Source organism: Erpetoichthys calabaricus, chromosome 10, assembly GCF_900747795.2.
Source record: "Erpetoichthys calabaricus chromosome 10, fErpCal1.3, whole genome shotgun sequence".
Lineage (NCBI taxonomy): Eukaryota > Metazoa > Chordata > Cladistia > Polypteriformes > Polypteridae > Erpetoichthys > Erpetoichthys calabaricus.
The window spans coordinates 76,422,637-76,440,515 of record NC_041403.2 but is presented as its reverse complement, the minus strand read 5'-3'; the positions used below and the strand labels follow the sequence as shown (position 1 = coordinate 76,440,515).

Below are 17,879 nucleotides of genomic sequence, written 5' to 3'. Positions count from 1 at the left end.
GCTCGATACTTCACAACAAGAGGTTGATAGAGCCCAACAAATCACCAACATGAGAGCTGGTATGCATCTAAGAGTGCTGGTACTCAACAGCAAAAAAAACAGGGTTGGCTACCCACTGAGCATTATATCTTCCTTGAGCTTCACCCAACTTTCTCGTTCCATTTTACAACATGATCACATCTTACTTACTGTCCAGGAGACCACCCCATCTTCATTTGTCTGTCCACACTATTGGTTAGTGGTGTCATCTGCGTAGCCCATCAATCACTTCTGCCACGTCCTTCATTTTGCATAAAGCACTGTCTCAGTGCCAAGCAGGGCATGTAAGTTAATATAATATTAATGAATATCAACAAACAAAACTATTCTCTGCAAATTAAAAAAGGGGTCAGTTCATTTTCTTATTTCTATAATGTCACCAAATTTCAATCAAATCCATCGAGGCATTTTTGAGATTTTTGGGTGTTTACTTTTTCCTTTGTAGGGGAGGTTTACCGTAACTGTTGATATATGAAAATGTCCTTTTTTAGTAAATACCTACTGTCCTAGATGCACTATCCTGCAAAATTTCAACTTTTTAACACATTTTTGTTGGTAAATGAGTGAGTGAGTGAGTGAGTGAGTGAGTGAGTGAGTGAGTGAGTGAGTGAGTGAGTGAGTGAGGCAACGAGTCAGCCAGTCAGCTTTGCATTATATACTGTATGGCACTTGTACATATACAAGTGTGTATATGTACAGTACAGATTGCATCTTAATTTTAAACTCCCTTAGTGTTTTAGTGTCTCAGGATATGCTGTACATTGACAAAGACATTAAATTATATAACCTGAGTTAAATTTATTCCATTTCATTACAAATATTAATCTGCTGTCACACCTTAACCTAATACCTTAGGTCCTGGGTATGACGTTAATCTGCATCCGGCACTGCAAGCGGTCCTCCAACTTGCAGGGAAATCATGGGGGTTGGTGGCAGGATTGGCACTCTGAGACTACAGAAAAGACTTCCTTTTGCTCTCCTCGGGAGTAGCTCTGCTGCAGCCGACCATAGGAAGGCTGCTCACATACATAAAGGGGATGGGAGAAAGCCCTCGGGAGCCCCATCCCTGGAAGAGTCGAAACCGTTGGAGAGCCAATAGGGTCAGGTCTGTTGGGGATCAGAACTGGTGTGGTGCTGAGGCATCACCTGCAGCACTCGGGTCCCAATTTGAGGCGGCCTATACGGGTGGGCGCGAGGAACGTCTTGTCTCTCCGGCAAGATGATCATCTTCCTCTGCTGTCGGAGGAGCTGCATAAACTCCGCATTTCAGTGGCAGCACTCTCTGAGGTGCACAGACCGGGGACTGGCCAGATCTCTGTAGGAGGGCACACCTTTTATTGGTCTGGTCGGTCTGATGGCTGTCATACTCGGGGATTAGCTGTTGCTGTAGAGGATTGGCTTCTTCCGATGGTGTCCGATGTCACTCCCTTCAATGAGCGTATTATGAGACTCAGATTACAGCACTCTCTGAGTGCCTTGTCTGTTGTCTCAGTGTATGCTCTGACCGTGGTGAGTGGTCTCGGTGAGGGAGACTCCTCTGGTCATGGGTGACTTCAATGCAGCCACTGGCACTGACGGGGCTGGCTATGAGGATTGTGGTGAAAGTGGCTCCATGTTCCTTGACTTTGCAAAAGGTCAGGGGCTGCGAATCGCTGGATCCTGGTTCCAGCGCTCTGAACTGCATCATTGGACTTGGTACTCCAATACTAGTGGTGTGGTGAAGGAGATCGATCACATCCTCATGGGCAGACGCTGGAGGCTCTTGCAAAACTGCAGGGTCTACAGAAGTGCCCAGTTTGTGAATTCTGACCACAGACTTGTTGTTGCTACTCTTAGGATCCTGCTTAGGTCCAGTAGGTTACCACCTACTAGGAAAATGAGCCTTTACTTGGCCAGACTCCAAGACTGTTTCTAATGAGTTTGCACGCAGTTTGTGTGAGGAACTTGCAGATTTGGGTACGACTGCCGATCCTAATGTGATGTGGGAGACCTTCCGTGACAAGTCCTTGAAGGTTGCTGAGGGTTGTGTTGGTGTTACTGGTATTCCCAGAAGGAGGTGTTTCATCTCGCAGGGCACCCTGGATATCATCGAGAGGAGTCGCAGGGCACGGCACAATGGCAACTCTGGTCTGTACCGTGAATTGAGAGGGACGGCTGCGAGGGCTCTGAGGGCAGATAAAGAGGTGTTTGTTAGAGGAATCTACGAGCAAGTGACACACCATCTGTGGTCTAGCAACCCACATCCTGCTTACAGAGGAATCGAAGCATTACACACATCTAAATCTCTTTCTCGGAGAGTCACAGTCAGGGTGGGTGATGGAACGGTCCTTACGGATGACTCTGCTCTACTTTGAGCAGTTGTTCAAAGCTGATCCTCCGGCTAGGAAGTTGGATATCCCTGGGTCCACGGTTCTTGAGGCTGATCCTCCAATTAGCTATGAACCACCCAGTCTCACTGAGATTGCACAGGTGGTGAACCAGCTGAGCGGGGGAAAGGCTGCAGTGATCTGTAGTAACCGGGGTGAACTTCTCCAGGCTGGTGGTAAGGCTGTCCTCCTGGCATTGCAAGCAATCTTGGTTTCCATTTGGGAGACTGGCATCATCCCAACTGACTGAAAAACGGGACTTGTCGTCCGTATCTGGAAAGGGAAGGGTGATCGCCTGGATTGCAACAACTACATGGGGATAACACTGCTCTCGGTGCCAGGTAAGGTCCTTGCTAGGGTCATCCTCAATAGGATCCGTGATCACTTGCTCACCTACCAGCGACCGGAACAGTCTGGTTTTATGCCTAAGAAGTCTACCATCAACTACATCCTGGCACAGAGGGTTCTCATGGAGCGTTTCTTTGCAGCCTTTGCCAATTTTCACAAAGCGTTCGACTCAGTTTATCGTGCTGCCCTGTGGGACATCCTGAGGATTCGCGGGATCCCCTCGAGGTTGTTGGATATCATGGCCGGCCTGCACACTGGTACTGTTAGTGCTGTGCAGAGTGGAGGCAGAACCTCTGCGTTTTTCCCAGTTGATTCTGGGGTTCATCAGGGGTGTGTTCTTGCTCCTACTCTGTTCAATGCTTGAATGGACTGGGTGTTGGGCAAGGTCGTGGGGTCCAGCAGCTGTGGGACATCAGTTGGCGAAGAAAGGTTCACAGATCTTGACTTTGCTGATGATGCTGTGATCTTCGTGGAGTCAATGGAGGCCCTGATCGGGGCTCTCGAAAGACTGAGCGAGGAGTGTCTGGGCTTGTGAGTGTCCTGGATAAAATCCAAGATCCAGGCCTTTAATGACCTCTTGGGCACAGCCATCAGCAGTGTGTCTGGGGGCGGAGTGGTGGCTCTGAGGCTAAGGATCTGCGCTGGTATCCCGAAGGTTGCCGGTTCGAATCCCCGTCAGTGCCAAAAGAGATCCTACTCTGCTGGGCCCTTGAGCAAGGCCCTTAACCTGTAATTGCTCCAGGGGGTGCTGTACAATGGCTGACCCTGCGCTCTGACCCCAAGGGGTATGCGAAAAAAACTAAAAAACACTGTTGTAAGTCGCTCTGGATAAGAGCGTCTGCTAAATGATGTAAATGTAAATGTAAATGTTTGCGGAGAGAGTGTTGACCTTGTTGACAGGTTTACTTACCTTGGCAGTGACATTCATGTCTCTGGTGACTCTTCCTATGAAGTCAGTAAACGGATTGGGAGAGCATGGGTGGATCATGAGGTCGCTGGAAAGGGGTGTGTGGCGCTCCCGATATCTATGCAAAAGAACAAAGGTCCAAGTCTTTAAAGTCCTAGTGCTTCCTGTCATACTATATTATTGCGAGACATGGACGCTACCCAGTGAACTGAGATGAAGACTGGACTCCTTTGGTACTGTGTCTTTCCGGAAAATCCTTGGGTACCGTTGGTTTGACTTTGTGTCGAATGAGTCTCATGGAGTTCCGAATGAGGTACATTACCTGCATTGTGAGGGAGCATCAGTTGCGGCACTACGGCCATGTGGCGCGTTTTCCCGACGGTGATCCAGCTCGTAAGATCCTCACTGTTGGGGACCCGAGTGGCTGGACCAGACCAAGGGGTCGCCCATGTAACACCTGGCTGCAGCAGATAGAGGGTCATTTCCAGAGGGTGGGACTGGACCGCGTGTCTGCCTGGGGGGTTGCAAACCGGGATCACAAGTTGTTTCGTTGTGTAGTGGGTGCAGCAACGCACTGTACCAGTTCATGGTCCCCAACTTGACTTGACTTGACACATTAACCTTTGAATATGTTTGAGGAAACTCCTACGCAGTTATTGAAAATTCAAAATTCACCCAAGAAAGCTATAAAAGGGGGTGTGTTGTCTTCAGTAGTAGGAGACTAAGAGGTGAATAAGGTCAAACACATAGCCATGCAATTTCTATTGATAAACATTGGCATAGACTGGGTCATAGTAATTAAATACGGCACTATCATAGGATGCTACCTTTGCCAGAAGTCAGGACATAAAATTTCTGCCCCGGTCAGCTGAGTGCTATTATTGTGAAGTGGAATTGTCAAGTGGCAACAACAGTGGCCATGAAGTGGTAGACCATGCCATCTCACAGAGTAGGGTTGCAGAGTACTGAAGCACATAGCGCATAAACATTGCCTATCCATTGTTGCATCACTCACAAGAGAGCTCCAAACGGCATCAGGAAGCATCAGCATAAGAACTGTGCTTCTGGAGCTTTTGAAATGGGTTTCCGTGGCCAAGCAGCTGTATATAAGCCTAAGAACACAGGTGTCGACTGAAGTGATTGATGTAAAGAAGGCTGCCATTGAACTGTGGAGAGTTGGAAACATGTTCTCTGGAGGAATAATTGACACTGAATATGGGTTTGGCAGATGTCAGGAGAATGCAGCCTATTGTAAACTTTGGTGGAGGTGGAATGATAATCTTGGGCTATTTTCCTTGGTTTCGGCTAGGTCCTGTGGTCCCACTGAATGCAACTGTTAATATATCAGCATGCAAAGATAATTTAGATAATTGGGCATTTCCAACTTTGTGGTAACAGTTTGGGGAAAGCCATTTTCTGTTCCAGCATGATGTGCACAAAGCCAGGTCCATAAAGACTGGTGTGGAGGACCTCAAGTGGCCTTTACAGAGCCTTAATCTTAACCCTACTGAACTTCTTTGGGATGAATTGGAATGCTGATTCATGCCAGGCGTTCTCCTCCAACATCAGTGCCTGATTTCACAAATGGTCTTTTGGCTGCTTGGGTACAAATTGCCATAAACACCCTACAAAATCTTTTGGAAAGCCTTCCCAGACGAGTGGAGGCTGCTATATTCAAAAAGGGGGGGGGGGGTGTAACTCCATATTGATGCCAACTGTTTTGGAATGGGATGTTCAATGAGCTCATAGGAGTGTGATGATCAGGTGTTCACAACCATTTGGCCATATCGTGTCAATATATAGAGGTCAACAGCTGCCATTCAAGATCCTTGCTCAGTCATGTGTCCCCAACACTGAATATTACTCGTAACCTGACTAGTTGTGGAATTATATTGCAAATGCTTTCGGTGGCATGGCATGTGAAAAACAAAAAATGCCTCCAGGAAAGTAATATGTTTGTACCACAGACAGACCAAAGACTGGTCAACTGAGATATTTCTGAAAGCAATTGCCGGTGGACAGATAAATTGAAAAATCTACTTTCAGGAGGTTATACAGAAATAAAGATGTTTAATGAACAACTAAATCTGAGATTTGCAAAAGAGATTTGTAATGCTGATTGTTAAAACAGATCTCATAAATTTGAACTGAACAATTATCACTGAAACACCAGAATCACGAAAGTCTAAAGGAAGGACAAATGGTTTGTAGCTAAAACGGTGACCTGCCAGTGGAAATATTCCTGAGGAAATTCAAACATAACTCACCATGAAATAACAATTGTCTTTAATGACCTTTCAAATTTGACAAGTGACACAGCAGATTATGTTTGAGGTTGAATTGAATTCTTGAATAAAGAATGACAATGACTAGTTTCTACACATGAGAATAAAGGAATGATCTGAAGGCCAAAATCAGAATCTATCTATGTCAAACAACATAAAAACAAAAGGTAGCATAAATGAATACATCTAGTAACACTCGCTATGCAAAATTATATTTGTGTCACATTGTGTGTTTTTCCGAGGACTGGTCAAATGCCACCAGTATTGTAATAAGGCACTCAGTGAATAGAAAATCCATAATAAAATATACTGGAAAAATGAGGCTATTATCTCTGTAAAATAATTAAGGGACACAAAAGGCCTGCAGGCTGATGACTTCAATCTTGTGAATTACATACTGATCCTGGATGTCACCGTGTGCAAAATCAGCAGTCACAAATGCTCCTTTTGTAAAGAGGAACAATTTGTTTCAAACAACTCACTTCAGGTAATAGTTATTCCCACACTGAAAAAAAATGGAAAAGGAGACTAAAGACACAATTTTTGAACTGTATAACCTTCATTGAAAGTGTGACTCAGAGAGAAAAAAACAGGTAATGTTTATAGGGGGAAACAAGGACAAAAGCTGGCAAATGCAAGTAATAAGAGAAAAAGTAGGAGAGAGAAGCAGCCATTAGAGAAAGGAAGGAAAACGTCAAAGGGTGAGATGGCCATTTAATACTGAAGAGATGTGTGAACCAATCCTGAGAAGGAGCTTCGCTTCTTCTGGTTTTCTAATACAACAGAAAGAACTCAGTAGGGAAATTGTCTCTGTTTGGCAAAGTAATCTTCGGTCAAGACGTTTCCATAAGTTAGGTAATCTACAGAAGGAGATCTTGAGTAAATTAGGAAAAAAACTCATGTGCAAGACCCCATCCATAAAAAAGGGTTTCATTTCTAGTGCTTCTTTTTATTTTGATGTTGGGGGTCTTCTCCTGGTATGGTTGAGAGCATAGTCTGCAATATGAGAAGGGGACTTTCTGTCGATAAAGAAACTCCTTATTCTCTTTCTTAGTCAGCATAGAAAGTGCAACAGTATCTTCTCAATACAATCCATGAAACTCAGCATTCAACTTCCATCTGACTGACTGAGCTGTATGACTAGAGAGTCCCAACTAAAATCATTTGTTATATATTCAAGGAATGTGGTTTATTATATTACAAATCATTTTACATAGCACACTTCTATTTCAACTATGACTACTCAAAATGTTGCTGTTAAGGGTTTGAACATGCACAATTAGGTGGCCATCTTCATGGCTTTGAAAGGAAAAATAATTTGCCTCTGAACCATGCATCGTCACTGTCTCCCATTCCTTCTTCCCTTTTGTTTTCAGAGTAGAGAGAGAAAGAGAGAGGTTAGGAGCACGCACTGATACAGCGCATTGCCGCACCCACCACACGACAAACCAACTCAGGATCCCAGATAAGGACCCGAGTGCAGCCATGTGATGGGTGACACCTCAGCACCTCACTAGTTCAGATGGAGTGGAACAGTGTGAGGTTTTTTGTGGTGGCTGGAGTGCCAATTCTGCCACCAACCCCCAAGTTTTTCCCTGCGAGCTGGAGGGCCTACATGCAGGGATGGATGCAGATTAACGTCCTACCCAGGCCAGAGCAATTTCAGAGTAACAACTAGAGAAATTATAGTATCACTCCCTCTGATGTCACAAAGCTTCCATGTCTTCCACCCTGGTCTGTAACGCCCTGAGGTCAGAATTCAGTTAGGAACCCTAACTGTGAAAACACAACTCTGTCCCCAGTAGCCAGAAGAAGACAGACTCACACAATCCCTATTGCCATTTTTCATATTATTTAATGCATATGAAAAGCCCAGGGTTCTTGGAACTATTGAAATCATCAGAAAAAAATTAAAATGTAGAGATGTCAGGTAATCGAAAGGAACTACTCTGGGCGTCTCTCTCCTAGGAGGATTCGTTTTGACGATGTGCTCGCCTCACTTGTGCATTAGCGGTGGGAGGAAAAATAAAGGGGTACCGCTCTGCCGATGTTAGTGGCTAAGTGACTTTGTCTTTATTCTGAGGTTTCATTTTGCTGACATGCTGTCTCCGCCTCTCACTTCCGGGCCAGACAGACACACACATTTCCACACGTAGACATTTATATATAAGAAGAGTTAGAAGTAATTTTAAATCCATTGCTCTTTGACAGATTTACAAAGAGTTTTGCTCAAAATGGTCTGAGTGTATAACATACCTGTATGACGTAGTCACATCAGAGCCTGCACTCGATGACATCACTCACAGGCTGAAGCTTGTCTGGGTACATTTTAAACAATTTTAGATGTATTACATGTAAAAGATGAACAAATTTTATTTAAATTATGACATGTAAATTTGTACAGTTAAACCAGAGTGTGTTTTATAAATGGCTTTATTTCTTTCCTTTTCTGAAATTTTAATTGAGAGATCCCATTCTGATTTTTCCCTAAAGTCATTAGGGAAAAAATTCCTTCAAATGTTTTGATATACTTTGGAGAAGCTGACTAATTCTTTGTCCACACTACAGTAGATAGTATCATCTCAGAAATAAATATAAGTGCAAGATGAGCAAAATTAGGTAGGTTACTTTTAATGAAGTTTCTGATTTGTATGAAAGTCCTCATTCTTTATGCTGCATTATGAAACTTAAGAGGCAGCAAAGTTAAATGATCTGTAAAAAAGGAAGAAAGTTTCCAGCTTCCCGGGATTTAAAGGTGCCGTAGAGAAGTTAACTGTGTGAGTCGGTTGATATGCAATAACCAGAGGTTTAAGTCCCTGAAAAGCTGATAGTTGAATTCAGCTGCTAATTTGAGAGATGGATGGAACCTCCAGACAGTGCTTTGCCAACAGCTTGTTATTACAGTAGATTGCAATTTTGAAAAATTTTATTTAATTTATATCAAGTCTCCAGAGTTGAGATGCCCAGGAGCTATAAACATTCAAAGACAAAAATGGATGCTTTCCTACTGCACAATTAAAAATACAGAAAAATACTTGCTAAGAGAAACAGAAAGCCACATACGACCTTATTGGTGACCAAATGCATTTTTTTTGTTACACAGGAAAACTGCAGAGTTAATACAAAGACAAACAAGAGAATTAAAACTCAGAACCACAGTACCGCCATCCAACAAAGATGGCAAGAAAGGAAACTCCAGCCACAAGAAAGGTTCATCAACACTCTTCCCCCTCTTGGTATTCGTTTCTGTTTTTTATTCTGTACTAGCCGTCCACCTTTGTAGTAGTGAAACAGGACAAACTGTAAAAATCAATAAACAAACAGGTATCACTAGGTACACTCCAAAACGTGGCAAGAGGTTTGCCGACTCGAACGGAGGCTGGTGCGTTAGTGAGGAGGGCCCTGCCCGACTCCCCCTCCCCTGACATCACGCTTCCCCCTCCTCTCGGCCTGCAGACTCTGTCTCGGATTAGCTCAAATAAAACGCTCCTGCAAGCAAACTATGATACTTAACACAGTGAGAGAAGTCACAAAATCAACCGGAATGTTCAAGCAAATTATAGAAAAAAACCTGATCTAAATCCGTTAAGCGTTTCTCTTGTGAAAAGTGGACAGACATACAGACAGACAGACATTGGATTTTATATATAGAGAGATTTGGCTGCAGATTGGTGCCAGTATCATACCAAGTGTTAGAGCCAACAAATTGACTGAGGCCCAGACTTATTTTTCTGTTTTCTTTTTTTAATTATTATTAGAAAGTGGTGGAACTTTGGCTTATAGAACATGTTACTGAAAAAAATACTAATTAAAATTAGTTTCCACTGACAACACTAATCGCTTGTATCATCACTTGCAGTTGTTTGTACACACTGGTGTATGCAGTTGTGTTCTGACAACAATTCCTTTCTCCTTGGCAGACGCTTCCATTTCCTGTGCCACCTTTGACCAAACTTGGCAACAGGTTTTTGCATTGTTTTTGCTTAAATTACGTACCACGTTTTACTTGACTGGTATTACCCTGTCATCTTCTGCACAAGTGTCAGTATGATTATGCGCAGGCTGAGATGTGTATTGTGTTATTGTGGCTGCTTTTTCACATTAACAAGACAGGAGGGTTCAGGTAATTTACTCAGTTTTAGAGAGCTACATGCTGTCTTTGTGATAGTGTGGTCTCCAAAGACTGTTTTGGTTTATTTTTGTGCTCCTCTGCTTTGTTTCTACAAGTACCTGTTGTGCTGTTGCTTAGGCTACATCATCAAGGGCCTGTTACAGCCAGGTAGATGAGACAGGCCTTTGTAGGGTCACCTAGGAGAATATCGCTGTGGCTTTCTTATCCCAGGTTAGTATTAGGGCCAGTACAGTAGCACCACTTGCTGTTTCATTTCGTTGATCCCCCTATTGCAATAGTAACTACCACTGGGACAAACTTCAACAAAAAAAAAGAATTTCTCAATTATACATTACTGTGCAAAGGTCTTGGGCCACCCAAGAAAATGATTTGTAAAGCTAATTATCTGGGCAGTATTAGTTTATTTGCTTGACTTAACTCAAGTCCAGTCAAGTCAACTGATTTTATTGAGTGAAATGTTTGTGTGCAAGGACCCCAGCAGTAATTAAGCATTCACATAATTAATACATTTAAATATCAATATGCCAATCACACACTGTTCAAAAATAAACTCATTTCATAAGTAAACAATTAGAAATGGCGGCACAGTGGCACAGTGGGTAGCGCTGCTGCCTTGCAGTTGGGAGACCTGGGGACCTGGGTTCGCTTCCCGGGTCCTGCCTGCGTGGAGTTTGCATGTTCTCCCCATGTCTGCGTGGGTTTCCTCTGGGCGCTCAGGTTTCCTCCCACAGTCCAAAGACATGCAGGTTAGGTGGATTGGCGATTCTAAATTGGCCTTGGTGTGTGGGTGTGTTTGTGTGTGTCCTACGGTGGGTTGGCACCCTGCCCGGGATTGGTTCCTGCCTTGTGCCCTGTGTTGGCTGGGATTGGCTCCAGCAGGCCCCCGTGACCCTGTGTTTGGATTCAGCGGGTTGGAAAATGGATGGATGGATGGACAAATTGAAATGCTGGCAATTTGTACACTTTACAATTTTCACTAATAACACAAAACAGTTGTGGTGCAATGGAATGTAGGAATGAAGGAATGTGGGGGAGAGTTGGGGTGTTGATGAGGGATGGTAGCAGTCACTATACAGAATTCGGCATCCTAACAGCTTGATGGAAGAAACTCTTTCAAGGTCCGCTGGTCCTGGACCTGATGCTGTGGTATCATCTGCCTGAAGGTAATAATGTGAACAGTTCATGACTCGGATGAAGGGAGCCATTCAGGATTTTCTTGGCTTTCCTTAGACTCTGCCTAACATATATGTCTTGGAGGTTTTAGAATATCATCTTCAATGATTTGTTGGGCAGAATGAACTACTCACTACAAGGCTTTACAATTGAGGGTAGTGCAGTTCCCATACCAGGCAGTGCTGCAACCAATCAGGATGGTTTAAATAGTATGGGTGTAAAATGATGCAAAGGTGCACAGGCTCAACCCAAACCTTCAGCAGCCTGAGGTTAAAAAAAAAAAAAAATCACGTTCCAGTGTGAACAGTTCATGTGAGATTTTGGGTCTGTACATGCGACAATATTAACCCTAACATCCTATGAATACAAACAAATAGACACTGATAAAATTAAAAGTAACAGTAAAACAGTAAGCTCTTTTCCATAAATCTATTGGTACCTTATGAGCTAGATAGGACAACAAAGGTTGGATGAACATCACACAGGTTTGATTTCATCTGATGAAAAGCCATAAGCAGAAGTCATTGTGGTACACAAAAACCACAAAGCAACAAGTGGCAGAAAGGCTTAGGAAGCAATGAGCCCAAGTTTGTGGTTCACAAAAATATCAGTATTATGTGTGAGAAGGGTACTGATGCTTATTTGAGGCCTTCTGTGAAGCACATTGGTGGATTTGCCCTGGTGTGGAGTTGAATTTTAACCAGTAGTTGGAGGGGGGGCCTGATCAAAGATGATGGACTGACGACAGCTGAGAAATCTAAACAAAATCTGATTCATCCTGCTGCACCTTCATGAAAAACACTCATTGGCAAAAAGTTCTGTTTCACAATGATAACAACGGCCAGCATACCACAAACACAACAAAGACGTACAGTACTTGGAGTGCAAGTGGGCAGATTGATTGGACACTTACAGGATCAGATTGGCCCGGGCCTAAACATAAATGATGGACACTTGGACAGGAAAAGGCACAAAAAGCGGCCAAAGCCAAACAGAAGAGTTATGGCAGATTGGGAAAATATACCACAGGCAGGGCCGGCGCCACCATTAATTGAATGAATGAATTAGGCATTCACCCAGGGCATGGATCATAAGGGTGGCGGGGGGGAACCCAGCTGTATGGGTTAGCTACCGAAGAGTCAGTTGGCACACTAATAAGTTTGGCCTAGGACACAAAATAACATTGAACCTGGCACTGACTGCTGGACTACTTGAAAATCCAACGTGAATTCCTTTAGGCTTGCATTTTAAAGGAAATATTCACAAACATTCATTTTATTTTTTTCTTGTACATTTTAATGTTATACAGTGGTCAGATAACCAGCTTTACAATTTTTTTGGGTGGCCTAAGACTTGCATGTAGCATAAATGTATGATTCACATAACAGTAGATGTAACTATCTCATCTCAGATTGTTTCAAAAATCATGTTTTTCTGTTTCACAATTCTTGCTTTTGCCACCTCCTCAATTTCGACATGCTGGGCAAGGACCTGGTCACTGTATTCTAGTGTTTGGCTGCAATTGCCGATGAAGTCATTTGTGTCGAGTTTATTTCCAGGTCAGCAGTTTCCTTTATGTTGACCACCAGTGCGGTCAGCTTTCAAAGCCCGTCTTTGTGCTGTATCTCAGCTGAACTATGAGTTGTTAATGCCAATAGAGCACGCAGGGAGCACTGGGAATGAATGCTTCGGCTCACCATATTAGGTGTCAAATCCCCTTTATTGAAGGCTCAGCCCACCATATCCATTCTTATAAGATTCATCTTCTTCCAATGACAGGTTGCCAGCACTATTATTGACTGATTTGTTCATTTGTAGTGCCTTCCACATACCCAAACAAGACTTGAGAGATATTCTTGCTAATTTTTTTCCCTAAACGCAGCACATGGACTCTGTTTCACACATACTGTATACTTTGCAATGCAAAAAAAAAAAACCCGAATTTACTTTATTTTGGGCAGTAGAGTAATCGTAGCAGCATATCGTATGAAGTTAATGTCAAGTTTCATTTGCAGAATGACCCAGTTGAAATTGTAATAACTCCCTATAGAAATGCATAGGATTAAACTTTCAAGCAAAGATACTATAGTTGCCATGGCAACCTTCTTAGCCTGCAGATGAAAGTCAGAATAAAGGCCTCCTAGGATGAATGTTTGTCAGCAATTTCTGAGCAGATTAATTCCAGGGGTTGGGGGGGTCGGTCGGGAGGGAGCAGGAGGAACACACGACGGAGGGTACATTTGGATAAATGCTTGGTTCTCAAGTCATCACACACAATTAAATGCAAAGCCTTAGAACAGCAACACTCTTTTGTGTGTAATCTCATTTTCCAGAAATAAAGAGAAGAAAAGAAAAAAAAAATTGTTCAACCTAAGGTCTTTCACTTTTTTAAATTATGGCTCGTCTGGATAGCTCTGGTTCAGACATTGAAAACAATATCTAAGAATATGAACCATTTATCTTCGGTACAGTGTCAATTTTCTTTTATCTTGGGCAGACAAATAGAATATTGTGAGAGAGAAAATTGGGGAGGTTAATGAGAGCTCATTCATAGGCAAAACTCAAGGCTGTCTTTGTGGAGTCCATTCTGCTTCAAAACTGCAAGTAGGTTAACAGTTCTCTGTACTAACGAATCAATATTTGTATAATAAACTCAGAGAATAACAACTGTTATCACAACTTTTTTACAGTTTGCCATTAAAATAGATATGAATTCATGCCTCACTGAGCATAAAAGCTGCTTAGAATAAATCACAAATTATAGTCATCACAATGTCCTAACCTGAAGACTGTGTTCTGCATATGTAAGGTAATGTAAAAATCACATTTTTAGAATCTTACAGAATATTATTAAACCTCCATTCATTTTTACATCCGGCTTGATGAACCAACAGCACCACTGCCCACAGGCAGATATTCAAATGATCAGGAAGGTGACGTTCAGAGTAGGTTAGCATTCAAAACCTGCATAAAAATGTTCAGTTATTAGAGTCTGTATTCCTGTGTGTGTGCAGTGAAGCTTAGTGGTTAAGATACTGGACAGGTCGACACAGGAGTAGAGTTCATATCCTCCCCTTGACTGACTGTACAGCCCTGGGCTACCTGCTAGTGCAGGGGTGTCGAACTCCAGGCCTGGAGGGCCGCAGCAGCTGCAGGTCTTCATTCTAATAAGTGACCAGTTTTCACTGCTAATTAACTTACTGTTCCCTTCATTTTAATAGCCCTGTTTAAGGATTCAGTCCTGTGAATTTATTCTGTTCCTCATTAAATGGCAGCCAAGCGGAAATGAGACATGAAACGAGCCAACAGATGACCAGCTAAACTGGGATTTCAAACTCCAACCAATTTCACTCCAACCAATCTCTTAATGAGAAGCCAATTCTTGCTGTTAATTAAACCTGTTATTTAAGTCCATGGTTTGTTGCAGCTCTCATTCTGCCATAGCACACATTTCCAGAACTGTTGACTTTCTGTTTTTTCTAAGAACATCGTCAAAAAGGTTTTGTTGACCTGAGAGAACAACCTTACTGAGACCCTCACCTTTCTTTACGTTCAGATGCTGTGGTTAGCTGGTCACATGGCGGCTTGTTTTGTGTCTCATTATTGTTTGGCTGCTAATTAAGGAAAATGAAAGAACTAAGGGGTCTGAGTCGAGTTAATTAAAATTAAGAAGTTAATTAGCAGCCAAAAATGGTCACTAATTAAGAAGGTGGTTAGAATGAAAACCTGCAGCCACTGCTGCCCACCAGGACCAGAGTCTGACACCCGTGTGCTAGTGCTTCAACTTTATCAAACATTTAATGCAGTATCCTGTTATTTACATGTGCAAAATGCTTTAAATTGTAGTCACAATGAAATGTGTAATATGAAATCAAAGACTGGGAGCATCTGCTGATTGTGCGTTGCTGCACCCACCACAGAACAAACCACCTGGATTGGGACCCGAGTGCAGCGGGTGACACCTTAGCACCACACTGGCACACTGGGAGGTTTTTGATGGTGGCTGGAGTGCCAATCCTGCCACCAACCCCCCAGGTTTTCCCTGTACGTTGGAGGACCTGCTTGGATGCAGATTAACGTCATACTCAGGATGAAGCAATTGCAGGTTAAGGGCCCAACGGAGTAGAGTCACTTGTGACGTTTATGGGATTCAAACTGGCAACCTTCCGATTGCCTGTGCAGATCCCTAGCCTCTGCCCCATAAAATTGAAAATGTGCATTAATTATTGCACAATTTCTTTATTCATTCTCTCAGAACCTTAAAAAAGTAAGAGTTGTCTGAATATTCTGTAATACACAAGTCTCTCCATGAAGCCACCTCATCTTTTTAAATAAAGATTACATTTATTGTATAATAAAAGTGATGGACAGAGGGCACTCTGCCCCAGAGAGGTCAGTGTGTAAGTCACTTTTCTCTTACCTACAGAGTGTCTCCTGTTGGTATCACACAATCATCCAAGGCTTTTTAGGTTGTTGAGAGAGCTGTGAGATGATTAATGTGCTGGAGATGAACAAATGGTGACACCATAGTGGCAGTTAATTTATATTTTTAATGTCACTGAAAAATGATTGAGGCAGGGCACTCTGACATATACCACTTCTAGTGCAGGAAAATCGCAAGACATCTAACATCACTGTTTTATTACAGAAGATATCTTGAGAAAAAAGTAAAGTGTTTGAAAAGGTTAACTCTTTATCATTTGTAATGAGAAGTCAAGCAAGATGACACCTTTTACTGGCTAACTGAACTGATTACAATATGCAAGCGTTCACCCAGCCTGAAGAAGGGGCCTCATTTGCCTCAAAAGCTTGCATATTGTAATCGGTTCAGTTAGCCGATAAAAGGTGTCATCTTGCTTGACTTCTCATTGCATCCTAATGGCTAACATGGTACAACACCCTAGTACTATCATTTGTAATTAAATTCTGATCTTGAGTCCTCTAAGAGTATAATGCATACTGTATGCGTGCTGATAGCAGCTATGATCCGGTTTTATCAAAGGCCCTCACACATTTATTCAGTTACAGTGCATCCGGAAAGTATTCATAGCGCATCACTTTTTCCACATTTTATTATGTTACAGCCTTATTCCAAAATGGATTAAATTCATTTTTTTCCTCAGAATTCTACACACAACACCCCATAATGGCAATGTGAAAAAAGTTTACTTGAGGTTTTTGCAAATTTATTAAAAATGAAAAAACTGAAAAATCACATGTACATAAGTATTCACAGCCTTTGCTCAATACTTTGTCGATGCACCTTTGGCAGCAATTACAGCCTCAAGTCTTGTTGAATATGATGCCACAAGCTTGGCACACCTATCCTTGGCCAGTTTCGCCCATTCCTCTTTGCAGCACCTCTCAATCTCCATCAGGTTGGATGGTAAGCGTCAGTGCACAGCCATTTTAAGATCTCTCCAGAGATGTTCAATCGGATTCAAGTCTGGGCTCTGGCTGGGCCACTCAAGGACATTCACAGAGTTGTCCTGAAGCCACTCCTTTGATATCTTGGCTGTGTGCTTAGGGTCGTTGTCCTGCTGAAAGATGAACCGTCACCCCAGTCTGAGGTCAAGAGCGCTCTGGAGCAGGTTTTCATCCAGGATGTCTCTGTACATTGCTGCAGTCATCTTTCCCTTTATCCTGACTAGTCTCCCAGTCCCTGCCGCTGAAAAACATCTCCACAGCATGATGCTGCCACCACCATGCTTCACTATAGGGATGGTATTGGCCTGGTGATGAGCGGTGCCTGGTTTCCTCCAAACGTGACGCCTGGCATTCACACCAAAGAGTTTAATCTTTGTCTCATCAGACCAGAGAATTTCCTTTCTCATGGTCCGAGAGTCCTTCAGGTGCCTTTTGGCAAACTCCAGGCAGGCTGCCATGTGCCTTTTACTAAGGAGTGGCTTCCGTCTGGCCACTCTACCATACAGGCCTGATTGGTGGATTGCTGCAGAGATGGTTGTCCTTCTGGAAGCTCTGACAGAGTGACCATCGGGTTCTTGGTCACCTCCCTGACTAAGGCCCTTCTCCCCCGATCGCTCAGTTTAGATGGCCGGCCAGCTCTAGGAAGAGTCCTGGTGGTTTCGAACTTCTTCCACTTATGGATGATGGAGGTCACTGTGCTCATTGAGACCTTCAAAGCAGCAGAAATTTTTCTGTAACCTTCCCCAGATTTGTTCCCCGAGACAATCCTGTCTCGGAGGTCTACAGACAATTCCTTTGACTTCATGCTTGGTTTGTGCTCTGACATGAACTGTCAACTGTGGGACCTTATATAGACAGGAATTTACCACAGGTGGACTCCAATTAAGCTGCAGAAACATCTCAAGGATGATCAGGGGAATCAGGATGCACCTGAGCTCAATTTTGAGCTTCATGGCAAAGGCTGTGAATACTTATGTACATGTGCTTTCTCAATTTTTTTATTTTTAATAAATTTGCAAAAATCTCAAGTAAACTTTTTTCACGTTGTCATTATGGGGTGTTGTGTGTAGAATTCTGAGGAAAAAAATGAATTTAATCCATTTTGGAATAAGGCTGTAACATAACAAAATGTGGAAAAAGTGATGCGCTGTGAATACTTTTCGGATGCACTGTAATTCACCGTGATATATGGTGTACCATTT

At 42.9% G+C, this 17,879-nt stretch overlaps 1 protein-coding gene across 1 annotated transcript in view; it reads right to left on the bottom strand.

Annotated features, from left to right (window-relative positions):
- kncn (kinocilin) overlaps positions 1-17,879 on the bottom strand; it is a 60,872-nt gene that overhangs the window by 24,986 nt on the left and 18,007 nt on the right. The gene's annotated exons all lie outside the window — the stretch shown is intronic.